This window comes from Canis lupus, chromosome 8 (genome assembly GCF_048164855.1).
Source record: "Canis lupus baileyi chromosome 8, mCanLup2.hap1, whole genome shotgun sequence".
In the NCBI taxonomy this organism is placed as follows: Eukaryota; Metazoa; Chordata; class Mammalia; order Carnivora; family Canidae; genus Canis; species Canis lupus.
Genome location: NC_132845.1, coordinates 36,269,419 through 36,285,495, shown reverse-complemented (window position 1 = coordinate 36,285,495; position 16,077 = coordinate 36,269,419). Strand labels below are relative to the sequence as shown.

General features: G+C 43.0%; 1 long non-coding RNA gene across 1 annotated transcript; it reads left to right on the top strand.

The window, feature by feature from the left end:
* Positions 1 to 1,199: 1,199 nt before the first annotated feature.
* LOC140638153 (uncharacterized) lies at positions 1,200 to 2,728 on the top strand. The gene is made up of 2 exons (XR_012035334.1): positions 1,200 to 2,114; positions 2,515 to 2,728. It is a non-coding gene; the product is annotated as an uncharacterized lncRNA (long non-coding RNA).
* Positions 2,729 to 16,077: the final 13,349 nt, after the last annotated feature.

The window sequence follows — 16,077 nt, the reverse complement described above, 5'->3', positions numbered from 1 at the left end:
CTTTCTCATCAGCTCAGATGGCAGAGGCCACAGAGGCGTGGGACTGGGTTGTGAGGCAGGAAATGGGAGCCAGGGACGGGGGTTGGGGGGGACATCAGTTCTACATGCCCTTCATCCTTTGTCTGATTTCAGGTCCCTCTTCTGAATGGGAGTTCCCCAAATGAGCAGCATCTCTTTCTCCTCCTTCCTCTCAGTCCCTCACCAACACCCAGGCAGCACATTAATAGGCCATGCATTGTTTGGGGTGGGGGAGAGGTGGGAAGCCTGTGCTATTTAACACGGTACATAATTAACAGGATCCTCGGGGTAACAGGAGCCCCTCCTATTCCTGACCCACATGCCTCTCTTCCAGAAGGCTGCATAGCAGGGTGGAAAACAGGGCAGTGGTTCTACCACACCCTTACTGGATGGCTGCCTTCAAGTCTGTCTCTGCTTAGTGATCTGCCAAGGCACAGTTTCGGAGAAAAGGTCTAGTCAGGAAAGTGCATCCATGCCCCAAAGTTCTATAGAAGGAACTTTAAAAAGTGAGTCAGTATTAACAGGTTGTAGGAGAGTTAAAAGAGCAAACAGGATCGTGTAGCAGCCTTAGTTAGCTCTTTTCAACCCAAGGCTGGAGACAGAGAAAAGCCATGATGTCACCTCTCACAGGGGCAGGACCACCTTATGGGAGTTGGAACAAGGCAGGAGCTGCCGTTGGAGGCTGGGGTCACAGAAGAGGTACACAGTCTTCTTGAGGTGTTGCTCAGAACGGCAACCAGGGAGAAGCTCTTGGCCTTCCAGATTCTCTTGGCTTCCAGTCTCCTGCCAGTGCCTCTCATTCATTCAGAAGCTGGAGGATGAGAAAGCCTGGGAGATGTCATTTTCAGGGGTTAGCCCCTGTTCGACAGAGCAGAGCCTTGTCTTGAAAGACAAGTCTCAACAACTAGTACAGGGGAGTTGCTTGTCCACCTCATAATCTCCACCAACCCCAACAAGCCATCCTGATGAACAATCTAATTTTTTAAAAAATTCTTTCTGTGCAGTTTCATCATTAAAACAGTCTGCTAGCCCCTTCTTCCAATCAAAGTGTCACCCTTAGCTCCTCCATAGAAGTTCTAGAGCTGGTGCCTTCCCTACCACCTCCAGCCTCACTCTACTGGCTTCGAGAGTCAGCACTGTGATGATGCCTCAGGACTCTGATTTCAGCTCTGCCCCAGACCTCTTCTGGCTCAGCCATCACAGCCTGGCTCTGACAACACAGTTCAGAACTCGGTTGCCATGTGAACCTGGACTTGGCCAGTCAATTGCTTTTCATCCAACTCTTGAAGGTCACAGAAGTGGGAGGTTTTCAATTATGAGCAGGCCAAGTGCAAGGTTGGGGCCACCAGGAAATGACAAGTGGTAGGCCCAGTCTTTCCAGGCTGGGGCACATCCCCGCTGCTGTGATGAATGAGCTCAGCCTCCTTTGGTCAGAACCAACCTGTCAGTCCTTGATAAAGAACTCACCAAACATTGTGCTAATATGAACAAGGATAAACGGGATAGGGTTTCAGCTCCATTTGCAACACACTGCCTGGGAGTAATCTGAACAGGCAAGGTGAGGAGACAGGCCCGGAAGGACAGCAGTGCCCTGCATGCTCTTCCTGCTGTCTCCAGGGATTTTCCAGCTTATCCACTTCATTTCCTGAAAGTAATCAGCCCTGAATATCTCGGCAACAAGGCACTCCTTGGGGAAGTAATGACTGGGAGGCAGTCTGGTGAATCAACTCTTCTCAAGCCCAGAGCAGACATCAGGGGGCCACACGGATGGACCTTGAAAGCCATTTGGAGAGGTTGGGTGTGTGTTACTTAGGATCAGCATGCTTGCTTAAGGGAGAAGCCCTGGCAGAGGGAGATGCTTCTTTTGGGCCTCCCGGCATTAAAAAGGGGATTCTTCTTGATGCAGTCTACCTATGTGGCCTGGTAAATGAAGGCAGGGCAAAGCCAACTTCCTGAGAAGACCCAAAGTAAGATGGATGCCCATGACTGTGCCTTGATCTCATGTCATTCCCTCTTATGCAAGAGGGAAGTGCTGTCCAGATGCCTTCAGACACCACGCAACACCCTACCTTCTCCCCTTCTGCGGTTGAAATGTTGTAAGTCACTGAGCACATCTCTGAGTAAACTGAGATTTCAAGAACAAGAGGGAGAGGATTTTAATCTTATGGGAAAAGGAGAAACCAAACAGATTAAATCCCAAATCCCTCTAAAGGGAAGAGGATGTTAAGGGGATCAAACAACATTTGAGACTCAAGGAAACTGTTTTTCTAAGTTTGGGGAAGGATCTGCTCAAAAAAATTGGTTTGATATTTCTTTTCTGGGTGGTTTGTGGACTTAACACTGAGTGGGTTGAATGTGTAGGAATGGGCAGCCTTGGTAGTATTTTGTCGGGGAAAGGAGACCCGTGCTAATTAACCTGGAGGCACCCCTGCATGGCTTGGCTTCTCTCAGAGTTTTTCTGAAACACTCTTTGCTTCTGTTCCCTTTTTCTGATAGGCGAACTCCTACTGTCATTCAGCATTCCCCCCTGGAGCCAGAGTGGTCCAGTTCAAACCTAAGCTCCATTTCTGACTCCCCAGCCGAACTCCAAGCCTTTAGAAGGAACTGACTACATTCCGTTCTTCTTTGAATCCCCTGTAGTGAGCACAGTGCCTGGCACAGAGGGGATCCTCAATAAACACCTAGTGACTGAGTAACTAGGAAGCTAAGAGCCTCAACTCTGGAATCAAGCTGCCTGGATTTGAATCTTGATCCTACTATGTATTGACTGTGTGACCTTGGGCAAGTTTCCTAACTTCTCTGTGTCTCAATTTCTTCATCTTTAAGAAAGGATAATAGCACTTGTCTCCTAGAATGGATGTGAGGGTGAAATGAGTCCACGTATGTATAATGTTGAGAATGGTGACTGGCACGGAGACGGTGCTCAATAAAAGTCAGCTATTAGTACTTTGAGCACTTGCTCGGGCACCTCAGATGGATTATTAGCTGTCCTTTTTCCAAGAGATGCACATTAAACATAATAGCTTTGTTAAAAATTTCTCTCCAACACCGTGGTTTGTGGGGAATTTGCCATTAGATGAATTAATGATCACACAAACAAATTATAATTCTGGATTTCCTGCAGTAATTTGGCCCAGACAGAAGATGAACTCTGGAAGCCAAATTGGCTCATTCGTCTCTGCTCTAGGAAGGCCCCACAGTGTAGGGAATCATTCACCAGGGGAATCTGTTTTCCAACGACAGAATGGGCAGTTTTTCAACAGCAGCTTCAGGTGATGCGTTATTTTGTCTCAGGCTGACAGAGAAGGAAGTGCTAGAAAGTAGCACAGGAAGTGGCAGAGTGCAAACATGAAGGGGATGCGGGCAGGGACCGCCGCCAGGACTGAGGCGAACCACCAGATCTAGCTCGTGGCCCGCCTACCATCGCTGGGAGTTTATTTTTTTATTTTTTGTATATTTTTTATTGGAGTTGGATTTGCCAACATATAGCATAACACCCAGGGCTCATCCTATCAAGTGCCCGTCACCCAGTCACCCCGTCCCCCACACACCTCCCCTTCCACCACCCCTTATTCATTCCCCAGAGTTAGGAGTCTCTAATGTTCTGTCTCCCTCTCTGATATTTCCCACTCCTTTTCTCTCCTTTCCCCTTTATTCCCTTTCACTATTTTTTATATTCCCCGTATGAGTGACATATAGTGATTGTCCTTCTCCAATTGACTTACTTCACTCAGCATAATTCCCTCCAGTTCCATCCACGTCGAAGCACATGGTGGGTATTCATCATTACTGATGGCCATCGCTGGGAGTTTAGAGCCAAGGTTGCAGGGAAAGCTCAGTTATTCCAGAACAAGATAACCAGGCTCATGGTCCATGCCAGGCTGCCAGCTGTGCACATTCACATGAACATCTCAAGGTCAAGGACCAAGACTTTAAGTTCTCTGTGTCTTCTGTTGAAATAACGGTATCAGCTCATTTATAGAGTATTTAGGAGATGCCAAACATTATGCTAAGCACTGAGCATTGATCGCCTCATTTTCTCCTCACAAAAAAACCTAGGAGATTCCAAACCCTGTTTTACAAAGGGAGACAACTGAGTCACAGCAACTTGCCCTTGGAACACAACTAATCGGGCTTTGAAACTAGAGAACGTGACCCTAGGACTTGTGTGTTTATATACTACACTTACTACTTAGTACAGGGCATTCCATATGAGCATCAGCTGTTTAAAAATTGCTTTGATGAATGAACGAATGAATGAATGAGGATGCAGTAGGATGGAATCTAGAATTCATCCCTAGAATCTCTTCTCTCTGGGCTCTGGACTCCATGAATCAATACCTATAGTTACCTGTCCCTGTCTTTTCCCCGCCTTATGTTAGGTGATTAAAATCATACTTTGGCTTAGTGTGTCCTTGGACCCACCCTGAATCCACCACTGGCTGGGTTCACTAGCATGAGGGTAGTGGCCCCAGAAAGTCAGGTAATGCCTACTGGCCTTTCATCTGGAGCTTTAGCCTGCAAATCCATCCGGTGGCCCTGGCGTCCTTCAGGTTGCAGGCTCCTGGATCTCCCGTCTTGTTTCTCATTTGCCACCATTTTCGAGAAAGCCACAGAACCTTTAACCGTCTCTGAGAAGCTATGTTTCTCCTTCACTTGCTGGGAACAAGAACAATGACTTTCCGGCTATTTCAAGTTAATCTTCAAAGACATACTCACGGACAGTCTGAGCCGGCCAGGTAGAAAGTAGGTCATTAGGACCCAGAAGCACTGGCTTCTCTGACAGACAGCTGGACAATCGGACAACTGCAAAAGCCGTAGGATTCCTGATGAAAAATGAAGCCCCCCCCCCAGCTCCCCTGCCTCCTGCATCACCAGCCCGCTCCCCTCCCCCAGCCCCCAGGAAACAAGCACTCAGGCTGGGGGGTGGGGGGTGGGGGGTGGTCTCCTGCGCTGGAAATTCTCAGCTGGACAGTCACAGCCCGGTATCAGCCTCATCGTCCGGGCTGCGCGGATGTGTCCCTGATTACATTCCAGCAGTTGGATACAATCTCTTTCCTCAGCACCGAAATGACTTGGGGGGAAAATAAACAGGATGTGTCGTGCTAAAATTCTCTGCAGCCTGCAGGGTGTGCGATGCATACTAAGAACTGACAAAAGCTCATCCGCCCAGAATCAGGAGGTGAACTTGGACTCAAAACGGTCTCATTCATTTGGGGAATGTAAAAATTAGTGAAAGGGAATAAAGGGAAAGGAGAGAAAATGAGTGAAAATATCAGTGAGAGTGATGGAACATGAGAGACTCCTAACTCTGGGAAATGAACAAGGGGTAGTGGTAGGGGAGGTGTGCGGGGGGCGGGGAGGGGGGGGGTGTTGGTCCTCCCAGCTGGGGCCTGGTGGTGAGGGAGCACTAGGCCTGGGGTAGGAGTCAACAGTTTGGTGCCACAGAGGAAGTATTTCCAGGCTATCGAAAAGCTTAGCAGTATTAAGATTGGCTGGCTATTCATTAAATATCTACTATAAATCAGGCTCTGTGCTAAGTCCTTCACAAATATTATTTAATTTTGAAGTTATATGTATTACAAAAGAAATTCATGTTCATTATTTTTAAAGTAATATAGATGAGCAAAATGAAAAAATAAATACCCTGTAATCCCATCTCCCAAAGATAATCACCCTTGACATTTTGGCATCTGTACCAAACAACACTTCTATGAGGTGTAGATATTATTTTGCATTTTGTAGTTGAGAAATGCAGCACTACAGAGGTCGAGTATCTAGATAAATGCCATTGCACTAAGAGAGTCAGGATTCGAACTCTGGTTCCTTCATTTGATAAATCTTTATTGAGAACATAAGCACTGTTCTGAGAAATGCAATTGCAGGTCTAGAAGGAATAAGATGAAGTTTTGGATGCCTTGAAGCTTCAATCTAGTGGGAGAGCCAATCACACACAAATAAGTGCTGAACATGGCAAGTGCCATGAAGAAAATAAAAATAAGGTGCTTTCAATTAAAAAAACAATATTCCTGCACTGGGTGTTATATGAGGCTGAAAGGTTGTTGAATACAACATCTGAAACTAAGGATGTACTACATGTTGGCTGAATGAATTTTTAAAAAATAAATAATATTAAAAACATTTGCATTAATTTTTACATATCTATATATAATTTTATCATAAAATATTTTTAAATACTTAAATATAATTAAATCAGGCAGGTAACATTTCTCACGTATTTCTCATAAAAATAAATAAACTTGCTATTAAAAAAATAAGTGTTAAAAAATAAGTGTTAAGTGACTGTCATGAGGTAGGTTGTAACATAGAGTGGGTCAAAGAATGATTTTTTTAGGAAATATTTTAATTTTTTTTAAAGATTTTTATTTATTTATTCATAAAAAACAGAGAGAGAGAGAGAGAGGCAGAGACACAGGCAGAGGGAGAAGCAGGCTCCATGCAGGGAGCCTGATGTGGGCTTCGATCCCAGGACTCCAGGATCACACCCTGGGCCAAAGGCAGGCACTAAACCACTGAGCCACCCAGGGCTCCCCAAAATATTTTAATTTTTAAACAAACACTTAAACAATGCTTATTGTGTCTGTGTTTTTAAGCAAATGTTAATGCATTCGAAACTCAAAAAATCCTATGATGTATGTACATGCCTTATTGCAGGTAAAAAAAACTAGGGCACAGAGAGGCTGAGTAATTTTCCCAAGGTCACACAGCTAGCAAGTAGTGAAGCCCAAGGTTAAGATCCAAGCAGTTTGGCTGTAAAGTCATGCTTGTCACTATTACCCTCCAGTGTCTTTGAGCAAGGATCTGAATAATAAGGCATCATCCATGTAAAGATCTGGAAATAGTACTCAAACAGAAGGGACAGCAGGGCCAAAACACTGAAGTGAGAATGTGCTAAGCATGTTTGAGTGTCAGAAGGAATGCCATTAGCCTATCAAGCTAGGCTACATAGGACCCTGTACACCAGAGGAAGGTCTCAGGATTTTATCCTCAGTATAGTAGGAAGAGATTGGAGATTTTTAGCAGAGAAGTGACTTGATCAAATTTGAAATTTTTTTTCAAATTTGTATTTTTAAAAGATTCCTTTGCCTATTAAATAGAGAATAGAATTTAGGGGGGCAAATCAGGGAGGAACCATGAACTAGACAGGGGTGCAGACTAAAGATGAAAGTGGCTTGCGCTTGGATAGTACCCAAGAAACAGAAAGGGGAAGAAAATCGGACCATCTAAAGTCACACTTTCCATGTCAAGCTCACTGCCTTAGAGAAAAGCATTGTGGTAAAAGCTCTTTGCTAAGCAAGGGACCAACTTAGGGGTCGGAACGGAGGCATAAAAAGGGTAGAGATGATCCTTTACAAGTCATGAGCTGGAAGCAATGACAGAGTTTATCGCAAGGTACAGAAAATAGTAATACCTATTACTTAGTGAATAGCTACTGTGTTCCAGGTTCCATTCCAAGTGCTTGCCACATGCTAACTCATCAAATCCTCACAACAATCTGATAAGGAAGATGTTATCATTATTCCCATTTTACAGACAGGTCAAGTCAAGCCTACTCCAGGCCACAGGACTGGTTGAGTGGCAGAGCCAAGCCTTCAGCCCAGGCAGGCTGACTTAGAGACCATGGCTGATAGCCACCTCACTGACCTGCTTTTGAAAGATGTCTACTAATTCAACCAACAGCCTAGGGAGCTGCCAGATGGCAGATGAGCATGCACTCAGCAAAGGCAGCAAGGGCCTTCCATTATTTCCTAACAAGAATGATTTTTGCATTAGGAAAAAAAAGGACACAGACAGCTCTTCTTTCAGGGCTGAATTTCACATAAATCCCATTTGTGCAAGCACAGGTCGCCCTATCATTTCCACATCCAGTTTCAGGAAGGAGCAGGGTGGTCCTGGAGGCTGGCTGCATACGAGGCTTTAAGGCTGGGTATCATGCCTAGACAACTGAGACAGTTGGTCAACTTGGATTTAAAAACAAAAACCAAGCTTCCAAACTGATCAATGCATGATTGTAGATGATGAAAATTATGACCTAACATATCACTTTGAGCTAAAGAGCTTACTCATCAGAGGCAGCATATTAGTCTCTCCCTGATGGAGGTAACATTTCTCTTTATCAACAGATAAGGATTAAAAGTGAAAGCAAAAATCTTAGAGACTAATAAGAAATACCTTCAAGAAACATAAATTCTGGAATAAACGTGCTTGCTTAGCAACAGCCATCTTCATGTTTATGTTTTCGCCTTAGTTGCTGATGGAGGTCTCCGTCTCCATGTCAATTTCTATTCATTAAATAACATGTATTGAATGTGTATGTATTATGATTCAGAGGAGATACAAGGACATTTTAATATTGAATTCTTATAGCCTAGAAACTCATAATCTAACCATGACAATAAGGTGTATACATTCCTCTATATAATTCAAGCAACTTTGATTTGTGCTATAAGTGATAAAAAAAAAAAAAGGCCAAGGAGGGACTTATCATGCCTGCTTGGGCTGGTCAGGCTAAGCTTCTCAGAAGAAATGGTATTCTATTTGGACCTTATAGGATGCATGGGAATTACATAGGGAAGAGAGAGACTTCCAAGTTGTGAAAACACAAGTAATTTTCATGGGATGATGTGTAAGAAATGGGTTGTTATGGGCTAAACTGTGTTCTTTCAAAATTTCTGTGTTGAATCTCTAACCCCTAATACCTCAAAATGTGACTGCAATTGGAAATAGGGCTTTAAAAGAGGTGCTTAAGTTAAAAATGAGGCTGTTAGTGCAGACCCTAATAGATTGGATTAGTCAGATTGGGACTAATGTCTTTATAAAAAAGGGAAATGTGGACATACAAAGAGGCACCAGGAATGTGCAGGCACAGAGGGAAGACCATGTGAGTGCATAGGAGAAGGTGGCCATCTGCAAGCCAAGGAGGGAGGCCTCAGGAGAAACCCATCCTGCTAACACTTCCATCTCAGATTTCTAGCCTCCAAAGCTGTGAGCAAATAAACTTACACTGTTTAAGCTGCTCAGTTGGTGGTCTTTCCTTATAGCAGGCTGAGCAAACTAATATATGGACATAAAAGGGCAGGAGAAAGAGACACTGATTTGGATAAGACCGAGGGGCCATTGGGCCTTGCTCTTCACCCCCACTAGATAGATGTACCACTCATGCATGCTGCTGAACACAAGATGTCATGTCAGGCGATGTGAGCGGATCAAATTAATAATACACTGGCAATCATTCAACTGACTGCCTAGACCCCAGCATGTGGGAGTAGCTCTGTAAATGTTTATTGAAATAATGAATAAATGCATGAAGTAGGCTCCAGTCAAAATTGCAGATGGCGAGTGATATTAGATTCATTCTCTTAAAAAAAAAAAAGATTCATTCTCTTATCCCTTTACCTTCCTTTAATTTTGTCACACCTCTTATCACTTCACTGTAGTAAAAGTGTATTTTGTGTGTGTGTTTTTCTCTACTAGACTACACCCTTCCTGAAGGTGGGCCTGTACTTTATTTTTTTTCACCTGGTACTTAGGACAATGACTAGCACATAGGGGCTGCTCAGTAAATGTAAATTGATGGAATGGAGAGGAGTTACTTAAACAGATCATCTCATTCGCTCTTCACAACAATTTTACCAGGTAAACAGAGAAGGACTGAGCATAGGGTCCAATTTACAGATGTTGCAACCAAGTTTCAAAGTGTTAAGTGCACTTAAATGATCACAGGTACAATGGACCTCAAGCTTGTTCTTCTAAGAATTTATCTAATCCTCTTTATTACACCATGCTGTCTCCCTAACAGCTCTACCGAGTTATTGTTTAATAATTCCACTGTGAGGGATCTCTGGGTGGTGCAGCGGTTTAGCGCCTGCCTTTGGCCCAGGGCGCGATCCTGGAGACCCGGGATCGAATCCCACGTCGGGCTCCCGGTGCATGGAGCCTGCTTCTCCCTCTGCCTATGTCTCTGCCTCTGTGTGTGTGTGTGTGTGTGTGACTATCATAAATAAATAAAAATTTTAAAAAATTTTAATAAAAAAAATAATAATTCCACTGTGAATCAATACAAGAAAAAGCTCAATAAAGAATGTCTCCATATTACGGGCCGAATTACTATTGAGAACATTATATACTAATGATCAGAGTCCTTTATGTTAGGAACCCAGGGGAATTGAGTGCCAAGAACAATTCTGGGTCTCCTGAAAATTGCTGTTTCCTCTTATCAGACAGAACCTTATAAATTATGGGATTTCACTTCTTGTCTTGGCTGTCAGGAAGTACAGAAATGGAATTAGTGCTTAATTATAGTAATAATCTAATTTCTGGTCCAATTACAATCCTCTGCTCCTATACGTGATTCCTGATCTTTATTTTTATTTTAATCAATCATGTGTATGGATACACAGTTTTTATTATTAGCTGTAGCAAATCCTTTTAAATAGTAGCTGTAGTGGGGGCACCTGAGTGGCTCATTGGGTTAAAGGTCCAACTCTTGGTTTCGGGTCAGGTCATGATCTTGGGGTCATGGGATCAAGCCCCATTTTGGGCTCCTGGCTCAGTGGGGAGTCTGATGGATATTCTTTCTCTCCCTCTCCCTTTGTCCCCCCCCCCAAAAATAGATAAATCTTTTAAAAAAATAGCTATGGTGGAAAATATAGAAAATAAGCAGTGACTAGCACAAATCAAATGCTTGATATTTGCCAGGAGCCATTTCTGCATTTTATATGTATTAACTCATTTCATCACCAAAAAAACAAATACTTATACTGCCAGAGAAGACAAATGCTATGTAATGTAATGAAAACAATATTCTGCTTTATCAGAGAATAGGACATGTGCCTTCCCCGCACCTCCTCTGCTACCACCTCAGTGCAGGCCTCCTACCACCTCAATTAGTTCGGTACTGTCCCCTGATTAGACTCTCTGCTTCCACCCTTACCCCCTTCAGTCTACTTTTCAATGAGTGCCTAGGAGTATTTCGTTAAAATAAGAGTCAGGTATGTCACCCTCTGCCCAAAACCCTTCAATGACATCCCGTCTCAGAATGAATGCCAAGGACCTGCCCAGTAGTACACAGGATCTGGCCCCTGTGATGCCTCCCTTACTCTGCTTGCTCTTCCTTCAATATTCAAGGTGCCTCTTCAACTCAGGGTCTTTGCATTTACTATTCTCTTTGTTCAGATATTTGCATGGCTTATTCCTTGTCACTTTCAGGGGTCAAATGTCACCTTCTCAGGAAAGCCTTCCCTGTTTACCTGCTAGCCCCTCCCTCAACTTTCTTGTTTTATTTTTCTCCTGCCCACATTTAACTAACATACTCTTTCTTTTCACTTCTTTATAGTTTATATTGACTGTTTCTTACAATGTAGACTCTCCAAAAGCAGGCCTTTCTGTCCATCTTGTCCTTTGCTACATCCCAATCAACTAGATGGATGTTTGATGCATAATAGTTACTCAATATGTACTTTCTGAAATAATGAGTTGGCATGGGAGGAAGAAGCATGTTTTGCTACAAACATACCATATCTTGCAAATATACAAAGTGTACAAAACTAAAATATTCACTGTAAGTATTAAACTGTTTTTCCAAACTCCTTTCTTCTGTCCGCCTACTAACTCTTTCAGGTCAATTTAATTAATGTTTGACTGGTTGCATATGATAGAATGTGATTGTCTATGCGACTTAGGTTAGTGAATTTTTCAGATGTACAGGGCATCTGAGCTGGTCAGACTGGAGCTCTAACACTGCTACTACACAAAGCTCCTTTCCCAACAACTCTTCTTGAGTTGAGATCTGAGATCTTTTTATTTAAAAATTTTCTAATTCCCGGCACTATAATTTAAATTCCTGTGACTTATCCCATAACTGAAGTGAAATCTTTTTCATTTATCAATATCTATGAGAACTTTTGCACCTAGGAAAGGTGGAATAATAGGGTTTGGAGGGATGGGAGCTAGGGGCAGAGGAGGGGAAAGAGGAAGATTGTAATAAAGGTAGGAACCAAGTCTCTGTGTTCATTTCTATACCCCCAGCTTTACAAGTGCCAGGCACACAAAGGCAATCAATAAAGACTGGTTTGTTGAATTGTTCCTGGTAGCCCCTTGGTCTGAGTCTGAATATATAGAGCTAGAAAGATGATGAGTTGAAGTCAGAATTTTTTTTCTTGGGAGCTTTTTGAGATTCTGAATAACAGCTTCTCCCCACCTTTGCCTAGGGACCTGGCATCTTTGGAAGCTTTGAGAGGTAGCATCCCTGGGTGGAAGTTGACATCTAAGAGTAAGCAGTTCAGTAGTGATGCTTCTTCAAGGGGATCTTTGGCAAGTGGGAAGCATCTCACAGTCTGTGGGGTGGGGGCACACATGAAATACCCACTTAGAAACTCCTGAAAATAATGCGGGGTGCTTTGAAGGAAACAGAGCATGCAGCCCATCTGCATCCAAGGGCTGGTGAGGCTAGTTTTATATGGTATTGCAGAATCTACATTTAGAAGGAGCTTTAGAACCATCTCAACCAGTCATTCCAGCCATTTTCCTGCAAAAATAAAACACATGAGTTCAGCATAATTTAGTCTCTTGTTTCTCTCAGACTATCCAGATTCTTATAAATCCATTTCATCCCCCACCCCATACATAGCAACACTGATAATTGTCTTATTTTGAACTTTCTGGCTCTTTCTGGAGGTGAGAGCTTTTTGTTCCTTTTCACTTAGTGTGTGCCTTGCTGCTGACATTCCTGCTAAGTATCTTGTTGCAGTTTTAATTGCTAGTCTTGGTATGGGGCGGCTCTCCTTCCCCTTAAGAAGAAAAAAAGCATTCATTTAACTTCTAACCCAATTAAACCATGAGCTCATGAGCTCATGTTCTGTGGGCCAAAGAGATGGGCTCTGGAGTCATGAGCAGAATAGAAATTGCCAACATTAACATGATTCCCTCTTCCCCATTCAGGAATGGCTAACACGGGGTGAGATTATGTTTGTGCTCTAGTAACTTTTTTCAATTAATTAATCAGCAGGTACAAATCCAAAAAACAAGCTTCTGAAAATGTCGAGGACTTGCTGGCATTGTGGGAATGCTGGGGCAATCACTCAGGTTCAGAGGAGCACTTGATATACAGCCTAGCAATCCTAGTGCTAACTCTTCTCAATTCCCTGACTTTGGAGGGATTTCACTCAGCTTCAAAGAGTTACACGGATAATAAATTGACCTCCAGTCAGCAGATCTGAGTAGAAGGTTACAACACCTGCTCTGCTCCTGGTAGAAATAGGAGAACTCTCAGTCTCAGGTTTGGTCAGTGAAGTAGTGTAGAGGCTCCTATGGGTGGCAGAGGAGTGCTGAGACAGGAGCCAAGAGATGGGGGCTACTGAGATGCTTGCCAGCGGTAAGTACTTGAGTCAGTCTCTCGGTTCTATGGTCTTCAGTTTCCTTTTCTGTGAAACAAAATGGCCACACCAGAGGATCTCAAACATCCCAGTGGCCTTGACTCTGCCTTAGTGTGAATATTAGTAAATGGCACTTAGACATTTGCTGGTGTTTGTGCCTTACTCTTTCTCCAGTCCGTCTCCTCTACTGATTTCTCTCATGCTGGGCATGAGCATTAGGAAAATGTTTGAGTCCATTACCAAGGCAGCTTGAGTCCAAGAGATCTCGGAACTGGCCATGGCTCTGACCAAGACTAGCGATAGGGAAAGAGATATGCAATATGGTGCACAAGAGAGCTATCTGGTTGGTCCGGGGGAGTAAGGCAGTAGAAGTTCAGACATATGAATTTGATGGGAGGAGCAAAAATGATAAGAAAGAAAGAAAATCAATAACCCAACCTCCAATAGTCCAATAGGAGGGCAAATAGGATAGGGCCAAAATTTCCCTAGCCACAAGAATCAGAGCCCAAAAGTTATACCAATAGACTAAAGAGAGTGAATGAGCCCTGAAATGAGCTGTTTAATGCGGCGAACATGAGACCAGATCCTTGTATAATGTGAAGGCTTATTTGTGTCTTCCCACAAATGGTAGGGGTTTCTTGAATCTCTCTCCCTTCCCTTCTCCCTCCCTCACACACATTCACACAGTAAGGATCCGGTGTGTTCTTGAACCCATTGCATGCCGTTTTCACATTGGATAGTATGGAGAGGCTTTGCTGACAGAGAAGAAAAAAGGTGAGGGTATGTTGTTTAATGGTGACATCTCCCCCACATCTTACTATTGGGTATTAGGAATAAAAAAGTAAGGCAATGGTAGAACATATTGTAGAAATTCAACATCTATTTGAATAATGAAAGAGGGAATTCATGAATGAATTAATTAAATTAATAAGGGAATTAAAAATTCATTTATTTGTGGGAATTTGTTCTGTCCTATGGTGGAGCAAGTAGCCTGTTCTCTAGAAGCATATTTTACTATTTTTTTCCCCTGGGACATCTCTAAATTCATTTCTCAGTGAATAAATCAAGGAAGTACATCTCAGACATTTACACCATCTACTTCTGGCCTCGTAAGGAAAATGAAGGCTTGGAAAAGTACTGTTTAAAGACCATTTCACTCTGCATTGCCACCAGCCGGCCTGAAATGCTGAGAAACAAATGTTCTCAATCATTCTGTATAGTTTGGGAGGCTCATTTTCTCACAGCTGTGTGAGAGAAAAACAAGTAGCTGATTTTTTCCTGAGTAAACCAAATTCCAATTGCAGAGCCTATGTCACGGAAGAATCCACTTATATGCACATATTTTTGCTTAGTGTTCTTTGACACACACAAGTGAAAGACAGTATTCTGTTATTTTGCCTTGCTTTCTCCCAGCAACCAAGACAGACAGCTATGTGTATATGTGTACATGACTCCCATATAAAATTATGACAATGTATTGCTGAGTAAGGTTAAGTCAAAAAATGCAACAAATCAGAGTTCTCCTAGCCATATTAACTTCTCTTTTGCATAAACACTTCCCACTCTGAGCCTCATCATTGCAGTTTTCCATATTTTGTTTGCTAGATGTCTAAGGATGATTCTGGTTGAGAACAGTGTCTTGATACATTGCAGAAATGGTAGTTGTGCCCTCTTGAATGTGCAGAATTTATTTATTTTTTGGATTTCATTCATTTTAGAGGGGGAGGAGCAGAAGAGAAGAGAGAGAATCCCCAGCAGACTCCTCGCTGAGTGTAGAGCCTGACATGGGGCTTGATCTGAGGACCCTGAGTCATGATCTGAGCTGAAACCAAGAGTCAGACACTTAACTGACTGAGCCGTCCAGGCGTCCTTGAATGTGCAGAATGTAGAAGGTCAAAGGAAATAGGCCAATGTCAAAGCTGACCCTCATTGTAGATAATACTCACCAGGTTAGAGGAATTGGACATAGGTGTCCCAAATAGAAAAAGGCAATGGGTATCTACTCCCAAATCTTTCCCGTAATGCCTCTGGGGATCCTGAGCCATCTACAGAAAGAGTATACTTAGAGCACCAAATGATAATGGACACAAAAACATCTGTAGAAAGGTAGTAAGATGGAGAAAATTGTATTTCTGGAATTTTAACACTCTGTATAAATTCCCTTGGAGTTAAGGGAGTGAGTCTCAAGAGTCATGCTCATTTGCTAACTGCTTTCTAAGTGGCAGTCCATTTAGCTGCAGGGCTTTTGTTCTGCAAGAAGGATGAGCCTATTTGGGCCACAGGTAAATTGTTCAGGATGATTGAGAATATGTGCTGTCTACCACCAGATATATTCTTTCTCTGCCTCTCTCCATGGGACATCATCCTCTCTTCTAAATAAATGATGAGCAAATATTTAACAAATATAGGTTTAAAGAATAGCCACATTATTAGCTTGCAGTCTGGTTGGCCCTGGGCATGCCTCAAGGCAGGGAGTTTTCTAGGTTATCTTTCCCTACCTTTCACTTAGTGCCTTCTCCTGCAGTGGGTCCCTGTAGTTCTGGGTGTTCATGACAGCCCATATAACCCCTCCTTTTGGTTTGGTAATCTTGATCCAGTCAGTCTAGAATGAAATACATTTGAAGACTCCATAAGGGGTGGCTCAGTTGGTTAGGCATCTGCCTTT